Source organism: Panthera pardus, unplaced genomic scaffold, assembly GCF_024362965.1.
Source record: "Panthera pardus isolate Hobbes unplaced genomic scaffold, ASM2436296v1 HiC_scaffold_17, whole genome shotgun sequence".
In the NCBI taxonomy this organism is placed as follows: domain Eukaryota; kingdom Metazoa; phylum Chordata; class Mammalia; order Carnivora; family Felidae; genus Panthera; species Panthera pardus.
Genome location: NW_026526732.1, coordinates 113,897,386 through 113,921,494, shown reverse-complemented (window position 1 = coordinate 113,921,494; position 24,109 = coordinate 113,897,386). Strand labels below are relative to the sequence as shown.

The 24,109-nt window shown below is 43.2% G+C and overlaps 1 long non-coding RNA gene across 2 annotated transcripts in view; it reads left to right on the top strand.

Moving 5' to 3' along the window:
* Nucleotides 1-24,109, top strand: part of LOC128777702 (uncharacterized) — a 159,135-nt gene that overhangs the window by 56,511 nt on the left and 78,515 nt on the right. For both annotated transcript variants that reach the window (XR_008423027.1, XR_008423026.1), the window contains exon 3: nt 11,480-11,593. This is a non-coding gene — a long non-coding RNA (uncharacterized LOC128777702). The remainder of the gene's footprint in view (nt 1-11,479; nt 11,594-24,109) is intronic.

The window sequence follows — 24,109 nt, the reverse complement described above, 5'->3', positions numbered from 1 at the left end:
GTTTTCAAATCTTTAATCAGTCCTGTGAAGAGGTTAGGCTGGCAACCAGTTTGGCCTAGAACTTCATCTTGGCCCTCACCAGTTTCATTGTCTGGCTGTGATGTTTACAGAACAGTCTGGCATGTGATCTTTTCATTTGCAGAGAGAGGGAGGTAGAAGCAAATTGGAACAAGGAATGAGTGAGACGCCAGAGCTCAGTGTCCCTCCACATCAGGGGCTTGGCACAGTTTGACCTTAACATTATTTATGTATGTATTTTTAAATTTTTCTTTTCATATTTAAGTCATCTCTATACACAATGTGCGACTTGAACTCACAACCCCGAGATGAAGAGTCACCTGCTCTACAGACTGAGGCAGCCAGGAGCCCAGACTGTGACATTTTTGAACACGAATGCTTGCTTGGTCTTAAAATGTAAATCATTTCCATTTCCCTACAAAAGTGCACAACAATCCCAGTGTAACCTTTCTTCCTATCTACGGACCATAAAGACTCTCAGCTCTCAGAAGGAATAAATTCCTGGCCGTTGTGAGCACTGGTTTTGGGACAGTGTCTCTGCTAAGCCTTTTACATCCATGATCCTACTTAGTTGCAACCTGGTGAGGAAGCTGGTATTCATCCCATTTTACAGATGAGGAAAGTGAGGTTCAGAGAGGGTAAGAGAAGACTTACTCGAAGGTTGCACTGGTAATAAAAGCCAGATCTGGAATCGTGTCCATTCTATGACAAAAGTGCTCAGCATTTGAAAAAAAGCAACATTAATTTGTACAAGATTGTTGCTGAGATTCATGTTCTTCAGACTTGAGAAATCAGGTGGCAAGAAGGAAGCAAATGGATATTAAAGACAATGTCAGACAAAAAGTAAGAATTGAGTTCTACTCAACGATGTGCTCCCGTTGGTGGCATGTCAAGCTACCCAAATATCGGTTGGGAAATAGAATGCTTTTTCAAGTCACGTGTCTCTGAGTGACCCTGGACAGTTGGTGAGCATGAGTGTGTCCCCAGTGTAAATAATCAGACAGAAGTTGGATGTGTTTGAAGCTACCCGGAGATGTCTACGTGCAGCTGCTGGGAAGAGACCAGGGTGTGTGAGGAAATGAAGGTTGCTCGGTGTGCAGGCTAAAAGAGGGGTGAATCTTAGCACCCCAGATAGAAACTACAGCAGCAAATAACAGAACCAGAAGAGAGACATTTCCATCTGGATCCATCCAGGAAAGGATGTCTGTCAACTAGAACAACAAAAGCAAATACGTCACCCCTGGTTTTATCGGATCAAAATGGAGGACCAAATTTAAAATGGACTTTTCGGGGCGCCTGGGTGGCTTAGTCGGTTAATCGTCCGACTTCGGCTCAGGCCATGATCTCACGGTCCGTGAGTTCGAGCCCCGCGTCAGGCTCCGTGCTGACAGCTCAGAGCCTAGAGCCTGTTTCAGATTCTGCGTCTCCCTCTCTCTCTGCTCCTCCCCTGTTCATGCTCTGTCTCTCTCTGTCTCAAAAATAAATAAACGTTAAAAAAATATATATTAAAAAAAAAAATAAAAATAAAATGGACTTTTCAGGGGCTCCTGGCAGCTCTGTCGGTTGAGTGTCCGACTCTTGGTTTCAGCTCAGGACATGATCTCAGAGTTTTGGGGATCGAGCCCCTTGTCAGGCTCTGCGCTGACAGCATGGAGCCTGCGTGGGATCCTCTCTCTGTCTCCGTGTCTCTCTCTCTCTCTCTCTCTCTCAAGACAAATAAATAAACTTAAAATGGACAGTTCACATGCATATTTCCATTTTGACACACCTCATGCCATATAAATCACGTTGTAGGCAAAGACCTATTTTAACCTCGTATATTTAATTTATTTTAAAAACCCAAACACTCCTTTCTACAGAATGTCGTACCGCTTTATTGTTAGGCACAAATTTTCCTAATTACTATTTGAAACGAAATGTAGGTATTTTGTTCTTAATATTGTTTCCCAGCGTTAGTTTTTTTTTTTTTTTAAGTTTATTTACTTATTTTGAGAGAGAGGAAGAGAAAGAATCCCAAGCAGGCTCCTCACCATCAGCACAGAGCCCAGCGCAGGGCTCGAACTCACGAACTGTGAGATCATGACCTGAGCTGAAATCAAGGCTCGGGTGTTTAACCCACTGAGCCACCTGGGCGCCCCTCTCAATATCAGTTTTAAGAGATTATATTTGGGGGGGGGCTGGAAATCGTGTTGTTCTCTAGCTGTGCTGTAGTGTTTAAGGAATGCTGACGTGTTTCAGTATCTTTTGTAGGGTAGTGATGAAATCCACTGGTCAGTAAGACTAAAACATTGCTGCTTATTTCTGAATGTCAAGTCACAATAACCACCACCACCACCACCTCCTCCTCCTCCTCCTCCTCCTCCTCCTCCTCCTCCTCCTCCTCCTGCTTATCTTATTCATGATTCAGGTGTTTCAAACATACATTATTTGGTTGCTTTTTCTCCTTTTCTTTGCTGCCTCTTCTCATGGGATCTTTGTGCTCTGGCACGCACCTGCTAATTTGGATCTTTTAATCACATTTTAGATGAAAGGGCGTGGGAGAAGATTTTGACACATTTCATTAGACAAATGGAAATTGTGTCATATTTATATGCAAAAATGTTTTCTTCACTGAAAGCAGCAGGATTTTATTTATTTGGGAACGTGTGTGTGTGTCTGTGTGTGTCTGTCGGTCTTGTCTGTCTGGCTCTGGGCCCCTATGAGGACTTTTTTTTTTAATTTTTAATTTTATTTATTAATTAAAAAAATTTATATCCAAATTAGTTAGCATATAGTGCAACACTGATTTCAGGAGTAGATTCCTTAGTGCCCCTTCCCCATTTAGCCCATCCCCCCTCCCACACCTGTTCCAGTAACCCTGTGTTCTCCATATTTAAGAGTCTCTTCTGTTTTGTCCCCCTCCCTGTTTTTATATTATTTTTGCCTCCCTTCCCTTATGTTCATCAGTTTTGTCTGTTAAAGTCCTCATATGAGTGAAGTCATATGATTTTTGTCTTTCTCTGACTGACTAATTTCACTTAGCATAATACCCTCCAGTTCCATCCACATAGTTGCAAATGGCAAGATTGTATTCTTTTTGATTGCCCAGTAATACTCCATTACACACACACACACACACACACACACACACACGCGTGCGCGCGCGCACACACACACACACACACACACACACATACACACACACCATATCTTCTTTATCCATTCATCCGTCGATGGACATTTGGGGTCTTTCCATACTTTGGCTATTGTCGACAGTGCTGCTATAAACATGGAGGTGCATGTGTCCCTTCGAAACAGCACACCTGTATCCTGTGGATAAATGCCTAGCAGTGCAATTGCTGGGTCGTAGGGTAGTTCTATTTTTAGTTTTTTGAGGAACCTCCAGACTGTTTTCCAGAGTGGCTGCACCAGTTTGCATTCCCACCAACAATGCAAAAGAGATTCTCTTTTTCCGCATCCTCGCCAACATCTGTTGTTGCCTGAGTTAATGTTAGTCATTCTGACAGGTGTCAGGTGGTATCTCATTGTGGTTTTGACTTGCCTTTCCCTGATGATGAGTGATGTTGAGCATGTTTTCATGTGTCGGTTGGGCATCTGGATGTCTTCTTTGGAGAAGTGTCTATTCATCACTTTAGCTCATTTCTTCACTGGATTATTTGTTTTTTTGGGTATTTTGATAAGTTCCTTATAGATTCTGGATACTAACCCTTTACCTGATATGTCTTTTGCAAATACCTTCTCTCATTCTGTAGGTTGCCTTTTAGTTTTGCTGACTGTTTCCTTCGCTGTGCAGAAGCTTTTTATTTTGATGAGGTCCCATTTTTGCTTTTGTTTCCCTTGCCTCCAGAGATGTGTTGAGTAAGAAGTTGCTGCGGCCGAGGTCAAAGAGATTTTTGTCTGCTTTCTCCTCGAGGATTTTGATGGCTTCCTGTCTTACATTGAGGTCTTTCATCCATTTTGAGGTTATTTTTGTGAACGGTGTAAGAAAGTGGTCCAGATTCATTCTTCTGCATGTCGCTGTCCAGTCTTCCCAGCACCACTTGCTGAAGAGACTGTCTTTATTCCATTGGATATTCTTTCCTGCTTTGTGAAAGATTAGTTGGCCATAGCTTTGTGGGTCCATTTCTGGGTTCTCGATTCTGTTCCATTGATCTGAGTGTGTGTTCTTGTGCCAGTACCATACTGTCCTGATGATTACAGCTTTGTACTATATCTTGAAGTCCGGGATTGTCATGCCTCCTGCTTTGGTTTTCTTTTTCCTATGAGGACTTTTTGAAAGGAAGGGATCTTCGCCCCAGGAAGAAATCCACACACTCACATAAGATTGTTTTGTTCATTCAGTTTCAATTGTGGATTCATCCCTGAACTCTTGGTTGTGAGTCCTTTGTTCTGAAACATCAAAAGTCATTTTGAATAGACTTGGCTTTGTGCACTGGCTATTTGTGTGGTCCCCAGAGAACAGGGACCTGTTGGTGTTGCACCTGTGTTTTTGAGGTTGTATGAAACAGTAGGAGATCTGGACATTTCTAGATTTCATGGGTGTGCACTATGGGCCACACTTTATAGAGAAGGAACTTGATTTGGAGAGTGTGTATCATAGCGATAATGGATTAGTGAGAAATGGGGCCAGAGAAATATTAGCGTAATTCCTTGCTTAGTGGTTTTTTTCTTGGCTTGGAACATACACTAAACATGGAGATATACGCTACCAAATGCAGTGAAAAACACTGGTAAATATTTACAACCACACTGGACTCTGAGAATAAAGGACAGAGGGAGCCTGGAAGGAAGGGACCATGTCCCAGTGATGTGTGTTCAGGGAGCTCCTATAAGTGATCACGTATGGGATCTGGGAATCGAAGAGGCCAGGCCTCATTAGATATCTCCTGGGAGATGAGTGTTGGATTGTTGCATCATCTTGAGTCTTACTGGATTTAAGCTATTTTCCCCCATGGTGTCCCAACCATAAACCACCCAGCACAGGAGGAATACCCAGAAGTGGTTTGAGACCTCCCTGCTCTCCTTTGTCCTCAGGGAGGAAGGGGCCCTTTCACTCCTCAGTTCCTCACCTGCCATTGAGAGATACAGCAAGATCTAGAATAAATTCTCTACAACCTTGGTCTTAAAGGAGCCAACACTGTCACCTTAGGCCACACACATGTACCCCCCTACTAGCGATATGTACTAAATGGCCCCAAACAACAACAACACTTGACTTCATCCCCTTGTAAACTCCACTAATCCCTTGTTTCTACTCCTATGACATCTATAAATCACGCCTTATTGTCACCTTAGTTCAGACACCAGACTGAACAGCTCTTAAATAAGGTGAGGGGTCTTTTCTAGCCCAACTCAGTAGTCCTTTTACTACCAAGGCAAGCCAAGCATGTTGCTGGTATTCAGCAAATAGTTGCTGAGCAAATCTTAAAAAGGCCAGAGCTAGTGTCCCGTAAAATCTCTAAACATTCCCGTCTGAATTGCTTCCAACTCCTGATCAAGTTGGAACAGTGATTCAAGGTGATGTTGTCAGAGACTGCACCCTTTACTTGCTGTTTTGACGATTCGTCTTGAAATTTACCCTAAACCTACACGGCAAGTAATCTGTAGTATTGGCATTTTGGGTTTCCCATCGATGATTATGATGCATAGCATCATACCGGTCATATTCTGGTAATTTTATTGCGTGGCTTCAGTTGTGAGGCAGGGATGAAACAGATTCATTCATTAAATTCGTTGACTATCATATGCTAGGGATTATTTCATAAGCCAAGATGTAAACATGGACAAGATGTGGTTATCTGCTTATAAGCAGCTTTCATGTTGGCAGGGGAGATAGATACGTGAGGGGTCTTTTGCAGTGTCTAATGTGTTAAGTGACCTCACAGAGGAAGGGAGAGAAAGGACCAAAGAATAATTGATTTTGCCCGGGACTGGGGAGTATGTGCCAGGTACAAGGACAGGGTGCAGAATGAGACAGGAATGGCAACTTCCAAGCAGAGGAAGAGACTGTGCAAAGCTCAGAGGAAGGTGTGGAGATCTCGGAGTAGTGTGCCTGGAGTGTAGGGTGCCAGGATCGGCTGGCAGTGACATGGAGATGTGTAGACGCTCTAGAAGGGTGTTTATGCCTCCGTGCAGAGTAGTTTGGATTTTCCCTTGTGGGCACTGGGTGCTTTTGAATGGGTGAAAGCAGGGTCTGAGTACCACTTTTTTTTTTATAGTAAATATCTACACGCAGATCTCAGTTCTTGTCTGAGGTAAATGGTAAGCGGGGACCATCACTGGCCAACACACTATCCGCTCCAAGAAATTATCAGGGAGGCTTAAAGAAAATTCAGTGTAGGGCATGGTGACTGTCTCCACATTAGCACACGATCTTTTCAGAAAGTGAGGGGCTCCTCCTGAGTATAAGTTTGTGTATTTGTTTGCTTAGAATTAAGGGAAACAAAGGCGAACTTGAAGTGCTTCTCATTTAAGCAGTTTGACTCTGGGATCTGAGAAAGACCAGTGTTGTAATCCTGCTCCTTTTAAATTAAATTGGCTTCACACAGGACTGATGTCAGAAGAGTAGCAGCCAGTGCTGTAGGGGCCCCTGAGTGGCTCGGTTGGTTAAGCGGCCGGACTTCAGCTCAGGTCATGATCTCTCGGTTCGTGGGTTCGAGCCCCGTGTTGGGCTCTGTGCTGACATCTCAGAGCCTGGAGTCTGCTTGGGATTCTGTGTCTCCCTCTCTCTCTCTCTGCCCCTCCCCTGCTTATGCTCTGTCTCTCTCTCTCAAAAATAAATAAACATTAAAAAAAAAAAAAAAGAGTAGTAGCCAGTGGTGTGAGTAAAGTAGGAGCAACAGGAAACATTTAAAATACTGGATCTAGGTTGTTTGCTGCTAGGTGGGGTAAGAAAACCACTTAGACCCAGTATAACCTGTATAACTAGATTTACCTGTTCTGGCCCCCTTGTCAGTGTCTGGCAAGTAGTTTTAATAAAAACAACTCAATTTTGTTAGATACCTACTAGCATTGTTGCCCTGCTCATTCGTTTATCCAATAAGAAATATTTATTGAACACCTACCAAGTGCTGGTCTGAGAGGTTACATTTTAGGAAACTTTGGAAAAAGAGGGCATCTTTGTAGCCCGTTTCTAGGAAAAGGCTTCCGGTGGAGGTTTCCGGGACCGTTTGAGTGAGGACTTTGGCACTATTTAATTATTTAATTAATTCAAGAGATGTTGATCGTGGTCCCTCACAGTGTGCCAGGCCCTAGCTGGGCATTGGCGTTGGGAATTTGATGTTGAACTCTGTAGACTCAGCCCTTGTCTTCACAGAGTTTGCATGCTAGGGGGATGTATACAAACAGCCCCAGTGTGGGAGTGCAGCATGGAGGGTAAGTACAGGGAGAGTATGTCGGGTGGGTTATTCATCCGTGACTTCGAGAAAAGGCTTCTTGGAGAAAGTGGTATCTAAGCAGAGACCTGATGAAGAGTAAGAGGAAATCGAAGCAAGGGACAGGAGGGCCGTTGATGGTGCAGGAGGGTGTGCCGAAGCCCAGGGTGAGTGTGTGTGTGTGTGTGTGTGCATGTGTGTGCACATGCTTCACCTGGCTGTGCTATGAGGTGTGGGGTGGCAGGAGAGAGGTGGGCGTTGCACAGAGCCTGACCGCGCTCCGGGCTCCGTTCAGATGTTGGGGTTCGCTGTCATGCCAGTAGGAGATCTGCTTCCCAGAAAGGTCAGGGTAGCCTGTGTGTCGAGAGAGGATGGGTGAACTTGAAGACTCACCAGGACAGACCTTGCCCTGATCGGGTTGGCAGATACCAGTGACCCAATCAGGGGCAGGGCCGTAGGACCACTGAGCCCTGGCTGGGCTGGGAGGGCATGTAGGGAGTAGGATTTAAATAGGACTTGGGGGGGCCTGGGTGGTTCAGCTTCTGACTCTTGATTTCAGCTGTGGTCCTGATCTCACGGTTTCCCGAGACTGAGCCAGCCATCAGGCTCTGTGCTGACGGTGTGGAACCTGCTTGGAATTCTCTCTCTCTCTCTCTCTCTCTCTCTCTCTCTCTCTCTCTCTCTCTCGTTGCCCCTCCCCCACTCTGGATCTCTCCATGTCTCTCAAAAAAAAAAAAAGAAAAAAAACTTAAAAAAATTGCAGCGCCTGGGTGGCTCAGTCAGTTAAGCGTCCAACTTCGGCTCAGGTCATGATCTCACGGTTTGTGGGTTCGAGCCCCACATCCGGCTCTGTGCCGACAGCTCAGAGCCTGGAGCCTGCTTCAGATTCTGTGTCTCCTTCTCTCTCTCTCTCTCTCTCTGCCCCTCCCCCACTTGTGCTTGCTCTCTCTCTCTCTCAAAAATAAATTAAAACATTAAAAACAATTTTTTAAAAAAATAAATAGGACTTGGCGGCTGACTGGAGGTGGGGATCATGAGCAGTTCCAGGAAGAGGACCCTGTTCTACCCACTAGGAAACACAATCCTGATCTGTGGAGTGGGCATAATTTTCAGGGTAATCCAAAAAGAATGAAAGCAAAGTCATCTAAGAAATCTTTGCTCTCTTGGTAGCTCAGCCAGGGGACAGATGCACCGGGGAAAGGAAAGGAATAAATTCAGAAGGGTGACTGCTCCAAGTTTGATTTTTTCTCCCTGCTTTTGAATTTCAAGGCCAGTCGAATATGCCTCATTAGTTTGAGGGAGACTGTGATCCTATAATCTGTTTCATTTTCAGAGAACTAGAGAGATGTGCACTTCTTTGGAGAAGGTGATTTTTGTAGCCTTTGAATAAAAGTAGTTTCAATTCCACCTTTACCTGAAAATCAATGGTGTCTGGTGTTTATCAGAAGTCAGTCAACACCCTTATGTCCCAGGTCACCAGCACTCATATTTTTATGCCAGTCCCTGTGAGCTAAATAATCTCTAATGGTCCCCAACTGCTAGGATTTCAAGCCCTCATTCTCTTGGATCTTCAATTTTTTTTTAATTAAAAAAAAAAAAAAAAAAAGGATCTCTTCCAGAAAAGCACATTTGATTTGTTGCTGAATTAAAGTTTTTCTCCTTCTGAACGTGTCCTGTAGGTCATTAATGGAAAAATGTAGTCCATAATGCTGCACGGTTTGCCCTTTTTAGTTTGATATGTTTTAAATATAAAATATAAAAATTGTCAACACTCTGTTAAAAGAATGTATAGCTGGAATTTTAATTTGATTATCTATCCCAATTTTCTCAGGCTTTCACAGGCAAAGGCTTGTTTGAACAGCTGTACTCCTATAAATCTCAGTAACAAATGAATGAGGAATGATTTTGTGTAGCAAGTCAGATGAAAGGGACTTCCTAAGAAAGACAGATCATTAAGAGAAGGAAGAAAAACTAGCAAATATTTGAGCAATTTGGCAATGATTAAAAAATAAAGCAGTTTACTCTAATAATTCTTTTCTAATGATCTTAAAATATGCTGTCATTAGTAGAGAAAACTCCTTATTTTATTTAGGTTTTAATATTGGGTGGAAATGAAATTTAAAACTAGAGTCAGCAGCAAAGGGGAAATGCTAAACACTGAGATGCATAAAAAATAGGCATGTAGTCCGTTTTCTATTATCTGTCATTTTCTGCCATCTTTTTACGTGTTGTGTGCTGGGGTTGGGGGGATGGGGGGGCAGGGGGACTGTGAAATCTGTCTGCCTCCAATCACAAAGAGATCCAATTAACATGTGAATAGATATTTGAAAGAGGTGTGGGATAGAAAGGCTTTTGGCTTTCAACATCTTACCTACTGGATAGATTTGAAAGCATAAAATAAAGCTAAAGTAAATTCGGGGAAACATTGATTCACCCAACTGAATAAACAACTTACTGAATTTGCTAATCTAATTAATCAAATTCTGCTTTTCCTTCCAAAGTAGGTTCACAGGCAGTAAAATAAATTAAGTCAACATTTTTTTTTTTTTTTTTTTTTTTTTTACCCTCCACTTACTAAAAATAAGCTTTCTTTCCCTGGGTAAATCGGTCATTTAAATTCCCAAGGCTATGCTCCCGCCATCCACTGGCAGGAAGCAATTGTATGGATGTAAAATCGTTTCTCTGCAGATTGCAGAGCTTGGGTTCTGAGTATTGTATCTCAGTTCTACCACCTTGACTGATGAACAGAGTATATATTTACTGAAGTTACTTTTAGACATAAATAGCCTATGGATGATGTTGATTTGCAGATATGGGAGCCTATGACTTACAGGTATATCTTTTATGAAGCTTAGAACTGTAATGATGGTGGGAAATGATGACTTTGGGGGCAAAAAACTTCTGGAAAATTAAGGGTATGTAAAATTTGAAAACAGAAGTAATTGTGACAATTTAGAGACCAAAGTGGTAAAAATATTTCAGTTTCGGTGGTCTGCAGAGCTGGGACTTCATGTTGAGTTTCCCTAACTCCAAACCACTAGAGTAAGATTGTTTCGGGTTGCTTGTAGCTTAAACTACAGTGTAACAACTTTATACATACACACATTCACATAGATACAGTATACAAGGGAGATGAAGGACAAAGTGAGCAGACAAGAATGAAAAGCTTGCCAAGTGGTGAATGAGAAGCGCTCCGCAAGTTAGATAAAATACAGCGTGTGGATATTCTAGGTAACAAGTGTGAGTCATCAGTTGGTTTCTTTTGTTTTATTTTTTAATTTTTAAATGTTTATTTATCTTTGAGAGAGAGAGAGAGAGAGAGAGAGAGAGAGAGAGAGAGAGAGAGAGAGAGAGAGAGGGACAGAGTGCTAATGGGGGATTGGCAGAGAGAGAGGGAGACCCAGGATTGGAAGCAAATTCCAGGCTTTGAGCTGTCAGCACAGAGTCCGATGCGGGGCTCGAACCCACGCACCGTGGGATCACGATCTGAACTGAAGTCGGATGCTTAACCGACTGAACCACCCTGGCACCCCGTTTTGTTTGTTTTTTAACTGCATGATACCAGGATGCGGAAATAAGACTGCAGATGAGAATGGAGAGGGAGAACACCGTTCACATTAAAGTTCTGTCTACACTTAACGGCATTTCCTCGCCTTTGTCATGAACGGGCACGCTTCCAAGGGAGGGTCTCAGTGGAAAGTGCTCCCAGATGACTTAATGCCACCAGCCCTAGTCACCTTGCTGGTGTCCTCCCCTTGAGGATCAAAGAATCCCTCAGGACTGCCTTCCCCCACATTTCCTTCTCTGATGGACCTATTCCCATTCTTTGCAGTCTCATTCACCCTAGGATATTGTGCTCAAAACTCACTTATATGCTCAACTAATCTTAATTAAAATGTAAGGGAAGATTAGGGCATGATCAAATGAAGTTCTGAATATACTTGAATAGTCAGGCAACAGTTTAATGGATTAAACAGTTCTTGGAACGGCTTCCCTTTCTGACAGTAAGTCTTAGTGGTGCTGTCATTTCTTAATACCCTCTTCTTCTACTTTCGTGTGTTGGCTGAACGTTCTCTTTTAACTTACAGATAATTTTGCTCTCTGGAAACTCATGCCCACCTCTTTGACTTCGGGTCAAAATTGCTTTCCTCACACTTGTAAAACATTAGAATGTCCTTCCGTGGTGGGCTGTCGAATGTCATGTAAGTTACTACTTTTTTTTTTTTTTCCCCCCCAGAATGTGATGGATTTTCACGTGTGGATTTGGTTGTGTAGATAGCCAAACTAGATTGCTCTCTAAGAATTCGCATCGTAATCTATCAGGTTCTCCTTGACATTCACATTGGGGAGTGATCTGGCCAGATGCAGGTGAAGATGATGAACATTACCTTGTTTTAATTGGGATGGCCAAGTCACCCTTAAAAACTCACCGATTTTCCACTGACCTTTACCCCACCCCCTCCTCCCCAGGGTCATGTGTTAGAAACTACCTGTGTTAGTCCTTATGAAGCATTAAGCAGAGTGTCTAGGGCCACGTAAGGGTACGTCTAAATATTAGCTATCACTATTATTATTTTCAATATTTACAGTAAAGAGATTTATTTTTATATTTCATTCTATTTTTATTTTATCATAAAACTATTTTTATATGGGGCACCTGGGTGGCTCAGTTGGTTGAGCGTCCGACTTCGGCTCAGGTCACGATCTCACGGTTCGTGAGTTTGAGCCCCGCGTCGGGCTCTGGGCTGATGGCTCAGAGCCTGGAGCCTGCTTCCGATTCTGTGTCTCCCTCTCTCTCTGCCCCTCCCCCGTTCATGCTCTGTCTCTCTCTGTCCCAAAAATAAATAAACGTTGAAAAAAAATTTGTTTAAAAAAAACAAAAAACAAAAAACTATTTTTATATTTTCTGTGCTCTTATGTGGCAACTCGTACATCATACATATATTCCAGTAACCATAAAAATTTTATTTTTTAAATTTTTAAAAAATGTTTATTTTTGGGAGAGAGAACACGGGAAGGGCAGAGGCAGAGACAGAGAGAGAGACAGAGAATCCGAAGTGGGCTCTGTGCTGACAGCAGAGAGCCTCACGTGGGGCTCGAACCCATGCACTGTGAGATCATGATCTGAGCTGAAGTCGGATGCTTAACTGACTGAGCCACCCAGGCACCCGTGAAAAATTTATGTCTTAAAAAGGTTTTATTTCTTGCCTACGGTGTTTCAGGCACTGGTGCTAGATTCTGCAGATAACCAAGATAACTAAGGTAACGTCTCTGTCCTTTGGAAACTGATGGTCTACCTTTGATAAAAATGTTTCATGCTGTAATGTGCTCATTTACGTCTTCTCAGTTGTGAGTTCATTTGAGGTCAAAATCACGGGAGCCAAAAAAATTCACGTCACATTTTACCCTGAAATAGTCTAGGATCAGAAAGATAAATCGCAAAGTGCTTTGCATTGATAAAGCTACTTTTATTTCCAAATTTTTTCTAGCACTTAGCACAGTAACTTAATAAATCCAGCTATTATTATCAGGCCATTTATTTTCACTATGGCTCTTTGCATGACTTTTCATTGAAGAATATGTTTTTAGTGAGGAGGCCCCAAAGGGATAGAGCATCATGCTAAAAGGTTGACCGTTGCTGAGTTTTCCCACCTTTTTTTTTTTTTTTTTTTTTTTTTTTTTTTTAATTTTAGGAAGAGAGAGAGACAGTGTGTGAGTGGAGAAACGGGCACAGGGAGAGAGACTGAGAATCTCCAGCAGGCTTCACGCTCAGGGTGGAACCTGATGCGGGGCTCAATCTCAGGAACCATGAGATCATGACCTGAGCAAAAATCAGGAGTCAGACGCTCAACGGACTGAGCCCCCCAGGTGCTCCCCTAACCAGTTTTATTAAGATATAGTTGACATTACAATATCATATAGATTTAAGGTGTGCAACATAATGATCTGATAGAGGCATATATTGCAAAATGATTACCACAATAAGTTTAGTTAACATCCATCACCTCGTATAGCTTTTTTTTTTTTTATGACAAATTACTTTAAATTTTTTTTTTTTTAACGTTTATTTATTTTTGGGACAGAGAGAGACAGAGCATGAACAGGGGAGGGGCAGAGAGAGAGGGAGACACAGAATCGGAAGTAGGCTCCAGGCTCTGAGCCATCAGCCCAGAGCCCAACGCGGGGCTCGAACTCACGGACCGGGAGATCGTGACCTGAGCTGAAGTCGGACGCTTAATCGACTGAGCCACCCAGGCGCCCAATGACAAATTACTTTAAAAGTATTGTATTCAGTTCTGGACCCATTTGGGAATATTGGTAGCTGAAGCATGTTGACATTCCTGTTTACGCTTTAGGAGACGGTACCAAAGCAATCGTAACCATTGTTACCATTATCCCGATATCCCCCTGCCATCAGCACCTACTGTTATATAGAGCCCCCACATTGCTTGGCTCATTTGACCTTTGCAACAATTCTATGAGACATGGAGGGCAGCAGATTCTTCTCTGTTTTATGGATGGAGGCAACCTTCCTGGATAATAATGATTTCCCTAAGATCATGAAAGGAGTATCTAGCATCGGGGCTCAAATCCAAGTTTCTTCGGTTCACATCCATTGTGTTCACCACTAGACTTTTATGGCTGGAATATTACCTAGACAGGTGAAGATCCTGGGACTATTTCAGCGTGGAAAAAGATGACTGCTATCTTTCCATGCCTGAAAGCCTATTCTGTAAATGGGGCATTGGTCTTACTTGAAATTTCTCAGGGTGTAACTTTCAATGTGTGTTACTTACGTCTACATGTATTTTGGCTTCATAAAGAAATTCGTTTGTGATCTGCAAGGCCACAGGGGGGAAATCTCCTGCCACACCCATGTGCTCTGGCCTCTGCTCACCTATCGGCTCCGTTTCATTAAGTTCTCCCCAGCCCCGTTCACGACTCATTGGTTTTCTTTTCTACCACAGGACCTTTGCACTGCTAGGCCCTCTGCCTAGAAGGCCATTCCCCCTTTCCCCATAGCTCTGCTTAGTTGAATCTTACAGATCCTTTAGGACTCATCCTTACAGTTTCTTGCCCAGAAAAGACTTCCCGAAAAGAATGAATGTTGCGTAACCACCTCAGTAAACGAGTCAGGGTTCCTGAGTGTAAGCAACAGAACGGGACTCCTAGCAGAAGTGGTTTGTTGAAAGGATATCGGGCAGTTCGCGGGAGAGAGCCCTTTTGGGAGGGCTGAAGACCTAGGCACATCGCGAAGTTTTCGGGAGCGGTGTCCAAAACCATGCCAGAGAAATGGCCCGGAGGGTGCCGGCTGCCACATGTTCTGGCCCACCGAGCGCTAGGTGCCGGGGTCGACACCACTGCCAGGAAGTCTGCTGCGTCGCAGGAGTGGTGCCGCTCGGCCCCGGGGGCTCCGCCCTGCAGCCAGCCTTGGCCCCCACGCCGGGCACCTCGGTTGCCATGACCAGTCAAAGCAAATCCCATGCATACCAGCATGATGCTCACGTGCGAATCCCTGGTTCGCAAGGGTGAATCTCACGGCCGGTGCTCCCGGCACCCTAGCTGCAGAGGAGCCCGGAGAACAGGGCGCCCTAAGTTCAGAAAGCCAGAAATCACCCCGGTACGTTGAGGCTCTCGCAAAGGTGCTCCTCGGCCAGAAACTCGACACGCATCTTCGACACTGAGATGCGAGTTCTCATCTGTGTTAGGCACCAGTCATACCGACATCACACTGTTGTTCTAAGGATTATGTGATTTGTGAAATTGCTGAATACACTATACAGAGAAATGGAAGTAGAAAATAATAGCATTCTTTGGCCATGACTTCTATTTTTGGCCAAGACATAAAATGGAACGCTTAAGCAGCTGATTAATCTTCAATTCACTTTGGAGCTTTTTAAAATACGAAGGATATTCTGTTTCCCCAAAAAAAGCATTTTAAGTGGTTAGGAGAAGTTGAAAAAGCAAAGCACTTTTTATATCAAAGTGCTTCCTTTATAAATGTATATCATCTCCACATTTTTGTTTGGTAATGGAAACATACAAAGTGATGCCAAACATAGAAATTGTAGTGTAAAAAAATGTGGGTGAGTTTTCAGCTACTCTTGACTTGTTTCTGAATTTTAAGTCTTTGTTCTAATCTAGTTCTTACTCCAGTTTCATGGTGAATACAGCCCTCTTGTTCCAAAACAGACAATGAGCTTATTCAGCCCTCAGTGCCCTCTCTATTTGGATTTTCTGCCATGGCCTTTGGTGACTCTATTGGCAGGATTATTATCTTGGAAAAAAGGTAGACGTGACAGCTGAGTTTTTAGCACAAGTGATAGCAGTTGTGTAAAAGCGAACGTGTACGTAAACGCTTGTCGCAGTTACCGAATTTGCATTAACGCTAATGTCGTGAGAGTTATTACTCATATGATTCCTGCCTTCCTCTATAGGGAAGCTCCCTCCATAGGAGAAATCAATAACAATGCAATTTCGGAGGAGAAAGAGCCAAGCAGGGTTATTTTCCCATTGGACGGAAATGTTTCTCTGTAGAACATATCAGAATCTTGAGTTATGCTATTTGGTTGGCTTTCTTTTGCAGCAAATATTAAACGCACATAATACGTTGCTAGAAAAAGTAAAACATGACCCACCTTTGCACTGCCAAAAAATGGGTTATAATTCCTGATTTCTGTCATCATCGAGGTAGCTTTTATTCAGGAATATGGAGAATTCTTTTTTTTTTAATTTATTTTTTAACATTTATTTGTTTTTGAGAGAGTGAGCGGAGGAGGGGCAGAGAGAGAGGGAGACACAGAATCCGAAGCAGGCTCCAGGCTCTGAGCTGTCAGCACAGAGCCCAATGGGGGGCTCGAACTCACGAACCGTGAGATCATGACCTGAGCCGAAGTCGGACGCTGAGCCGACTGAGTCACCCAGGCGCCCTAGGAATATGGAGAATTCCAAGATAAGTGCTTTCAGACACCTTCTTCCGTAAGTGATGCTTCATTCGACGTCGAGCTGTGTCCTAGATTACTGAGTTTCTCATGTTGAATTTGGAAGATTTTCCTCTCAACATGCACGCTCCGCGTCTTCCTCCTCAACCCTGTAATACTTACCTGCACGCATGCACACACTCACAATACTCATTTACGCTTAACCTCAATGGGACATTTGCTTAAGACATATCCTGACGTTGGGTTTTAGTAAAGGTCTTGGCCCAGAAGCAGAGGTTACCTTATGAGTGCCACACAGTCAACAGAGCTCGCTCGAGGTAAACAGTAAAGTAGGCAACATTAAGTGTTGGGGATTCAGAATGTATTTCAATTATGTGGGTAAGTATTTATGTGATCTGGGAATATCTTCCAGCTGTAAAAATTCTACTTCCGTCTCTCAAAATACATCCTGAGCGTAAGGGAGTTTTCTGTTGGTTGGGGAAGGGAAATGAGGCACACCGGGGGAGGGGGGGCAGGAAACGGACTATTCCGAGCGAGGGATCTTTGCTTTAATTGGTGATGTTGCAAGTGACTCTCCAAAGGGTTCTCAGGTGACCGAGTGGGTGTATCGCCATTGCCTTTTACTTTATTGACTCACCAAATTCTTAGATTACTCACTACCTCTTGATATCGACAAACCATGAAATTCTTAGAGAACCTGTTCAGTAGCGCCTCACAGAGAATTATCTTGTTAATAAACTCCGCGTTATTTGGAATTCAAGTTTAATTAAAAGGGAGAAGTAAATGATTATGTAAAGATTTTTCCTCGTTTATCTCCTTTTATTGTCTCTTTGCCTTTTCTCTAAACTCAAAGATAGACTGTATTTCAAATCCGCGTTTGCAAGGTGAATTTTTGCAGCATCTGTTGTGATACCTATTCTGTCGTTAGCTCTTGAACTAAATAAATTTTTTTTTTTTAAATTAGAAAGGTTAAGAAGGTGTTCTGTAGTAGAGTCTGAGGGAGGTAAAAATGAAAAACAAATCTATGTTATCCAGGGATTTTAGTGTCTGAGGATGCTGTTTGAAGATAATGATTGTTTATGGGCTCTTTAAAGCTGTTTTCTTATAAGAGTTGCCAGATAACAGATTCGTTATCCGAGAGTGGTTTGAAAGGCCTTTTGAAATTGCCTGGGTGACAATACTACCTTACGGTCCTTACAAAGCTCCTTTGAAGTTGGATTTTTATATTGGAAAACCAGAAAATATTTTTCTTTTCTTCTTCTATTAAACAGAAAGTGATACACGGACCAGAGGGTTTAGTAAAATGGTATAGAAGAAATACACTGGTTATTTTTCCTGATCGACTCGGCTCTTCATCTCGGCCGTTGTGGGTTGCAGGGTGTTTCTGAATTCGGATTCTTAGCATGACACGCACGATGCTTTTTGTAAATTGTATGTAGGTATCAAGAACACGCTGTCAGGCCTCACGGTTTGAGGGCCTCCGCGTCTCCCCTTGGACGGGAAGCCTGCCGCTCCCAGGCTTGGCTGTTCAGAGAGCTTTGGATTGAGATGAACGTTGTAGGTCACGGGACGTTCCCGCACAGCCTTTGTTACACACGGTCACGCCAAAAGAACGGGGAAAATGGAATGGGCCGTCAGGGGTCAAGGCGAGAAACTTGACGAGGCAGATACTGCGGCTTGGGTTAGCGGGAGTTTATGGGAGCCCGCGTCAGTCCAAGCTTATGTGAGCTCACAAAGGAGATTCACGGTCCACTGCTCTACAAAAGCTCGTTGGGCAGGCACTTTTCTTCCCAACTAGCTTTTAAGTGCCCCTGGGGCTCTCCACCTATTCAGCGAGGCCTCTGGGATTATGAATACATAAGCCTTAATGATTTTGGAGTCCTGAAGGAAGGACCCCAACTAGAGCGTCATCAAAACTCGAAGGAACAAAGTACCCCCAGTACGCTCGGTGCTCGTGAGGAGTGCCGTGCTCAGGTTTTGCAACTGTTGGAGGACATTTTCACGTGGGTAGGACGGTTGGAACTGATGAGACATTTGCATTCGAATGGCGGAACCAGCCTCGTGTGACAGCTACACCTCCCGAGAGCGGCGGAAATGCTTTTAGTTTTCAGGGTTTGGCAGAAAGTATACAAGGCGTTTGATGAATACGCAAGCTGGTTATTTCGAGCATTGTGGACCTTCCGTCTTCCTGTAGTGAGCAGCTCTAAATATTATGCGCCCCCCCCCTTCTCAGTTTTGTGTTTCAAAATACAAATTGTGATTATTAGGAATATATTGAGTCTCTGGGTCTACACTTCAACTGTTCTAAGCACTGTTTGATATCATCCGAGTCCGACTCAAAATCCCTTCGTGAGAGAATAGAAACAATCATCTGAAATTTGTGATAATAGGATTTAACCTGTAGTGTCGGATTCCCTCTTCCCTTCAGTTTTTATCCAGTTTTTAATTGCCCACTGGATGATTTATTTTAGAATTGGCCTACTTTTTTTTTTTTTTGGGCTTCAGCCCCTGTGGGCAAATGTAAATTTGCAGCTGAATTAGCAAACCGGGGAATCTCTGTGTAAGTTAATCACTACAATAGGGAATCAAGTAGCTGATTTCTCTCCTTTTCTAGATTGGCTGTGTATGGAAGGTGGCACAGCCAGGACTGGAAAAGTAGTGGGGGGGTGGGATTTGTGGGGACTTGAGTGACTTTACATTGTTTTCCTAATATGTAAGGAACGTATGGTTGTTCTAGAAAACACAGAAAAGTAAAAGGAAGAGAGGAAAACCCATCGTCACTCAAAGTTTGTTAGGTGAACGTTATGACGTCCTTTATTTCAGATTCTTCTTAGGATTTTTGAAAAATTTTATGTGTAGGAAGTGTGCATATATTTCTGTCATAAAGACTAATAGACTACCAACCCGTGCACCCACCATCCAGCTTTAACCCGTCTTGTTTTATCCACATCCTTGCTTGGGCCCCAGATGCAGTCTTTCCCATTTCAGTTCAAGTTTGTCTCTCAAAATAAAACATGTTATTGTGATTATTATAAACGCATCAAGTCCAGATATATATATTCTTTTTTATTAAAAATTTTCAATGTTCATTAAACATAGACTCCGAAGCAGGCTCCAGGCTCTGAGATGTCAGCACAGAGTCCAACGCGGGGCTTGAACCCACGAACCGCGAGATCATGACCTGAGCCGAAGTCGGATGCTTAACCGACTGAGCCACCCAGGTGCCCCAATATATATATATTTTTAATATATATTTTTAGAAGTTTATTTTATTTATTTTGAGGGGGGTGAGGGGCAGAGAGAGAGAGAGGGAGAGACAGAATTCCATGCTCAGTGTGCATGCAGCCTGATGTGGGGCTCGAATTCATGAACTGTGAGATCATGACCTGAGCTGAAATCCAGATTCCGTCACTGAACCGACTGAGCCACCCAGGCACCCCAAGTCTCAATATGTTTTAAATAATTCAGGATCCTGGGCTTTTGCGTCTGTCATTTTCTTGCATTCCTTTCTAGTTCGGCCCCACACCTGTGGGTATTCCTAAATAATACATTGTTTTGTATGTTTTCAGTGTTTAGATAAGTGGAACCGTGTTTTAGTTCTTCTTCGCCACTTACTTTCTTGCGATTAATGATGTCCCCATGCCTTGTGTGTGGTTGTAGCACATTTGTTTTCACTACTATGTTACTTGGTGGGAATGGACCAGTTTATCCAGTTCCCGTCAGTGGATATTTGGGGTTGGTTGTGTAGCAGATTCTGTCAGTGCCTCGCCTCCGCCCCTTGGATCTTTCTCGGCGCTCTCAGCAACTTCCAGATGCTGGTAGTGCCCCTGTGCCTCGGGACTCTTTGCACACGCACGCCTGCGGCAGGAAGGTGTGCTGCCCTAGCAGTGGCCGGCTGCATGTGCCCGTGGAAGCGGCTTGGGAAACGACTTCATCAGCTGGTCATATGATTCCAGGTCTCCTACTTTCCCCGTGAGATGATGCTCCAGTCACCCATGCAATGACTAGTTTAATAATGTACCCTGTTAGCGGCTGTCTTTCCTTCCAAGAATGACTTCTCCATGCCTCTGCCAGTTTTCCTGTTTATTTTTTTATTTTTTTTAATGTTTTATGTATTTTTGAGAGAGAGACAGAGAGAGAGAGAGAGAGAGACAGAGTACAAGCGGGGAGGGGCTGAGAGAGAGAGAGGGAGACACAGAATCGGAAGCAGGTTCCAGGCTCTGAGCTGTCAGCACAGAGCCCAACGCAGGGCTCAAACCCACGAATCATGAGATCATGACCTGAGCTGTAACTGATTGAGCCACCCAGGAGCCCCTATTCTTCCTTCTAAATGACTGTAATCTTACCTCAGGGTCTACTTTTGCAAGAAGTTAAGGAAGATTGGTCATTTGCAGCTTTGGTCATTGTAAATTAATACCACTGTGGACACTCTTGAACATGAGCCAAATATTTCTTTAGGAGGTATTCCCAAGCGGGAGGACTAGATTATGCTCATGAGTAGTGAACAAATATTGCTATTATTTAACATCCTTGCTAATTTACCTTCGGTTTTGTGCTGAGCATAAAGTAGTTTCTTATGGTTGCAATTTGCATTTTTTTTTTTTTTCAACGTTTATTTTTGGGACAGAGAGAGACAGAGCATGAACGGGGGAGGGGCAGAGAGAGAGGGAGACACAGAATCGGAAACAGGCTCCAGGCTCCGAGCCATCAGCCCAGAGCCTGACGCGGGGCTCGAACTCACAGACCGCGAGATCGTGACCTGGCTGAAGTCGGACGCTTAACCGACTGCGCCACCCAGGCGCCCTGCAATTTGCATTCTTGAATATATAATGAGATTATGATTTTTATATATATTACTGGACGTTTGTATTTTTCTTCTGTAAAGCACATATTTGTATCTCTTGTAACTTTTTCTGTTGGCCTGTAGTTTTTCTTTGTAGGAGCTCTTTATATATGCTAGGTGCTAGTGTTTATGTACTTTAAAGATATCTTCTTATGTACTTTAAAGATATCTTCTCCCACTCTGTATCTTTTTTGCTCACTTTCTTATGAATGCTTTTGGTGAACATAAATTTAAAGTGATGAAGTCAGAAGAAAGCATTAAGTCTTTCACAATTAAGTATGATATTACTCGTAAGTTTTTCTTAGATACCCTTTTAATTGCGGTGTTCAGTCCATTTGCATTTAATGCGATTATTGATATGACTGGGTTTAAAACTACCATCTTATTGATTTTCTACTTTTTAAATTTTCTTTCTTCTTCCCCACACCCCCTGCTTCTGCTTCTTCGACTTCTCGTATTTAACACTTCATTCATAAAAGTGGAAATACAATCTATTAAAATTTTAATGGCATTTTTTTCATGTGGACAAGTGGAGGTTCTTTTCTGTACTGGACTCACCAGCTGTGGAGTGGATATCTGGAATAAAGTGTTTCTGACAGAACGGGTTTGGATATCACTCATATAGTGAAAAGTATGAAGTGCGATTTTGCAACGCTGAGCCACATTCAGTGGGTGACATCGTTCGCTAAGAAGGTGGCTTTTGAAATGCCCTAGAACAGGGCAAATATACTGGAAGACGCCACATAATTGAATGCGATACTTGCCTTTGAAGCCCAGGTGAGACAAGAGACTTGAGATGAGCAACCCGTAAAGACTGGAATTTAGAGGAACAACGGCGGGTTCGTGATCCAATGATCCTCACGTTCGAGGTCCCGTGCAGGAGACCCAGACCCACGGCTCACTTCATTCATCAAAGGAAGGGAGGCTTGTAGCTCAACCTTTCCCACGTTAATCTGCCAATAAATTCAGGACAACTGATAAGAAAAAAAGAATTGACATGACGCTAGAAAGCTTTATAAGTGAAACTAAGTCTTGCCGCTCTCAACAGTTTGGTGTAGGGGGGTTTTCATAATGTTTCTAAAATGAGGTCGTGTGAGGTCACTGAAACGGTGCTTGTTTTCCTTGTAACTACTTCAGTGGCAGTTATGTGCTGCTTGATAGGCTTTGTTGGGGAATGCACGATACCGTAAGCATACAGTTTTTCGGTCTGTACTTCCTGACGTGACGGTCAAGGCTGTGGGTAGACAGTGTGGGATATCATCATTCCTGGGATTCTAATGATAGAATGATAATGCGTGTGACCTGACATGGGCCTTACACATCATCCGCCTCCCCTACTATCTAGAAAAAGAAGTAGACACAGACACGTTAAGAGACTTATTTCAGTCCCACCAACTGGGTAATCCAGGTAGATCTTGTAAAATAGAGCTTCCCCCACAAAATGTGTTAGCGGCTAATTATTGATTTAGCAAAACTATTCATCTTTTTTTTTTTTACTCTCAGAAAGTGACTGAAGTTTCAAGAATGAGGAAGACAAGTTAGATTTCAGGGGAATGGCCGTGCCCAAAGGGAGGCATCATTAGAAAGTGGTGGGAAGAGGGTCAGCGGCCCTGAACCTAAAGGTACAAGTGGTCTGTCCAATCTCATGATATTTTGACAGCCAAATTTCATGCCCGCGTTTATACAGCCTCTGTCAGCAATTGCAGTTAGGAAACGGGCACTTAAAAATGGTTAAAAGGGTAAATTTTATGTTCTAGATATTTTCCACAATTAAAAAAAGTACAGATAAATGAAAAAAAGTAGGCTGTGGATTCACACCATTTCTCTCTATTTCTTTGGGTGTGAGGGAAGGGAGTTGTTTTTTTTTTTTTTTTTAACGTTTACTAATTTTTGAGACAGAGAGAGACAGAGCATGAACCGGGGAGGGTCAGAGAGAGGGAGACACAGAATCGGAAACAGGCTCCTGGCTCTGAGCTGTGATCACAGAGCCCGATGCTGGGCTTGAACTCACGGACCATGAGATCATGACCTGAGCCGAAGTCGGCCACTTAACCGACTGAGCCACCCAGGCACCCCATGGGAGGTTCTGATAAAGGGTAACTTGCGTGCCTTTTCGGTGAAGAGCTACCCACTCCTGAGGAAGGGCATCTCTTTTGAGGGCAGAGCTAAGAGGATCATCAGCCCACGTTGTGAAAATAAAAATCGGCTTGCCTGCTGGAGGCTGCCCAAACCCTCTTTTTTCTGCCACATCAAATGAGCCCATCATCCCTTTCACTCCGGCCAGGCTACTCAGAATGATTCATGGTTCCACATAAGCTCAGAGGGATGATGTTTACTCAGAACTGTTCCCTGTGAAGTAATATTCTGAAACTTGCATACGCACGATCACATTTATATATTGCAGTCATGTGCCGGAGGTGGTATTATTATCCCTGTTTAATATACAGGAAAACTGAGGCTCTGAGAGGTGAAATAAACGACCCAAGCTCACACAGGTGGCCGTGTAGAGTTAGAATCCAAACCCAGGTCTGTGTTGTTGAAGTTCTTGACCTTTTCATGATAACATAATGCAATTACGTTTATATCATTGTAGCATCATTGGTTTGACTGTTTTTATTCGGTCCAAGTTAAGTGGGGCAAGAATTTATAGTACCTCAGACTTGGTACAGAATTTTTCAAGGGAGATACGTATAAGAAATCGGGTTTTGTTTGGGGTTAAAGTATTTCATTCATTCAGTAGACGTTTAGGGAGAGCCCAATTTGTGCTAGGCATGGTGATCCATAGCCCTGAACAAGATGGACGCAGTCCTTGCTTGCAGGGGAAAATAAATTATGCCATAGCTGGGTAAATCCACTAAATCTCTATGCAGAAATGTGTTTGAAACCTAATTAAGGACAAAAGTAGAGCTTTTAACCATTTCTCTGCTACTTTT